This window comes from Alosa sapidissima, chromosome 10 (genome assembly GCF_018492685.1).
Source record: "Alosa sapidissima isolate fAloSap1 chromosome 10, fAloSap1.pri, whole genome shotgun sequence".
In the NCBI taxonomy this organism is placed as follows: Eukaryota; Metazoa; Chordata; class Actinopteri; order Clupeiformes; family Clupeidae; genus Alosa; species Alosa sapidissima.
The window spans coordinates 12,897,237-12,899,736 of NC_055966.1; the positions used below are offsets into that span (position 1 = coordinate 12,897,237).

General features: G+C 42.3%; 1 protein-coding gene and 1 long non-coding RNA gene across 6 annotated transcripts in view; one reads left to right on the top strand and one right to left on the bottom strand.

Moving 5' to 3' along the window:
- The window catches only part of pou2f2a (POU class 2 homeobox 2a), a 68,106-nt gene that overhangs the window by 35,428 nt on the left and 30,178 nt on the right, over positions 1 to 2,500 (top strand). The window lies entirely within an intron of this gene.
- The window catches only part of LOC121721192, a 15,612-nt gene continuing 14,815 nt past the window's right edge, over positions 1,704 to 2,500 (bottom strand). The window contains exon 3 of the long non-coding RNA XR_006034763.1: positions 1,704 to 1,811. This is a non-coding gene — a long non-coding RNA (uncharacterized LOC121721192). The remainder of the gene's footprint in view (positions 1,812 to 2,500) is intronic.

The window sequence follows — 2,500 nt, forward strand, 5'->3', positions numbered from 1 at the left end:
ATAATAGTGCAAAGTCAGGCCAATAAATGGCTGAGGTAGTTCTGTTTGACCTAAGTAAGCAAGTGGCATAGTGGTGCAAGTTATGTAACAGCAGCAGAAGTGTGTTGTGTTTTCAGGACAACAGGACAACAAGTTGCAAAGTGTGCAAAGTGTGCAAGTGTACAAGTGGAGTAGTGCAAGTGGAGTAGTGCAAGGCAGCCATTGTGGGTCCAAAGTTCAGGATGTTATGTAGCTGAGGGTGGAGGGGGGAGAGGGGGGAGAGAGTTTAGCATCCTAACAGCCTGGTGTATGAAGCTGTTGGTGAGTCTGGTGGTGCGGGAGCGCAGGCTTCTGTACCTCTTCCTAGAGGGCAGTAGATCAAACAAGTTGTGAGCGGGGTGACTTGCATCACTCACAATTGTGGTCGCCTTGCGGGTGAGGTGGGTGGTGTAAATGTCTTTCAGGGAGGGGAGTGAAGCACCAATAATCCTTCCAGCTGTGTTCACTATGCGCTGCAGGGCTTTCCTGTTGTATTCAGTGCAGCTTCCGCCCCACACAGTGATCAGATTGATGTTGGTGTCGGTAGGTACTCAAAGTTGTCATATCGTTATCAGGCATGAAAAGGTGCTGTTGTCCCTGGTGATGTCCATTCGCCCACCTCTCGGCCCAGAGTTGTTCTTGTTCTGCGATCTAGAGGGATGGTACGGCTGTGTTCTTGTCTGTGGGTTCTAGAGGGATAGTACAACTGTGTTCTTGTCTGCAGGTTCTAGAGGGATAGTACGGCTGTGTTCTTGTCTGTCGGTTCTAGAGGGATGGTACGGCTGTGTTCTTGTCTGTCGGTTCTAGAGGAATGGTACGGCTGTGTTCTTGTCTGTGTGTGTTCATATGTGTATGTTCATATGTGTGTGTGTGTGTGTGTGTGTGTGTGTTCATGTGTGTGTGTTCATATGTGTGTGTTCATATGTGTGTGTGTTCATATGTGTGTGTGTGTGTTCATATGTGTGTGTGTTCATATGTGTGTGTTCATCAGTGTTGGGCAAGTTACTTTAAAATCGTAATGTATTATGTATTACTTATTACTGTCATTTCAAAGTAATTTGTTACATTATAATATTACTGTCTCTGAATTGTAAGGCATTACACTACTATTGCATTACTTTTAAGTTACTTTCACCAAAATATCTAGAAATATGGATTTGGCATTCTAAATGCAGTTTATAGAGTCCCGAAGTGTGACGTAGCGTTTCCATGACGGTAGAATCACTGGATCTAAACAAACTTTCGAAGTGGCATAAATAGCATTGAATGTAGACATGTGGCATCATTTCTAGCTAATAAAAATAAATATATCCATTTAAATGTGTTTTACCTGCTAGGCAGCAGCTTAGCCACATAACACGGATTCCATGGCAGGTGTAATAGAAAGAAAGAAAATTCCAGTGGATATTTTACATCTTCTCAAAGACTGGCGGCTGTTAAGAGCGACGTTTTTTCCCAAAAAAATAAAGCCAAAACACGTCCGTGAATTTAAGGATTTTAACATGTTACATGCAGGTCTCTTTTACGGAGGAAACCCATGCTAAAATAAAACTCTGTAGTCACGAATTTGATCGTGTTGGTATGAATATATGTTGTAGTATGTGATTCCTACAGTGTAAAACAAATATACTAACGTCTTAGAAACGTTGTAAAATTATTGAAATAGATTAAGAAAGCCACCGCTATGGTGATTTCTAATGGTAGATTGATTTGTTTAGATCCAGTGATATCGCTGCCTTGACAACGCTACGTCGTGGCTTCGGGACTCTATTACGCTCAATGCACTCGGGACTCTATTTTCTCATTGCTCTTCCAATGGAGGGAGATGTGGTATAGCATAATGACTGAACTAGGCTTACGGCTAACAGTAGAAATCAATAGGAGCAGTGCTCATCAGGGACGGATCATGGCTTGTGCCAAGTGTGCACGTGCACAGGGGCCCCCGTTTGCAGTAAAGCTACTTTTCATTGGCTATATTTGGGTGCCCCCTCTGTCCTTTGGTGCCCTACGCAAAGTGCATGATGCGCGTGGTGGGAGCGGTGGCATTGCCATGCTCCACAATCTTTTTCTGCATTTCTATCCCTTTATTCTCTTTAATTCAAGTTCACAGCACAAAGCTGACATGCACTACTAAGAGCATAGTTTGTGTTTTAACAAGAATACAAAAGATTAGCATGGCACCACTTTAGATGTTTCATTAAATTACTTGTGCTATTTCGCGAGGCATAGAGAGATCTTTTGGTTTCGCACACAAAGTGCACTTACTTAACTATTATGTTCTTCATATCCTTGTCTCTGACAAGCTGAAAATAATTAGCGTTGGCTTATGTCTATCTAGCAAATAGAATCCGACTTCGAGTCTGCTGCAACCACAGTCATCTTCAACTAGTATCAGGAGATAACGTTCTACTATTATTTTTTATTTTTTCTTCTCTGTTGTTCTTGCGGTGGTGTTTGCGAATATGTATCAAAACAAAACACC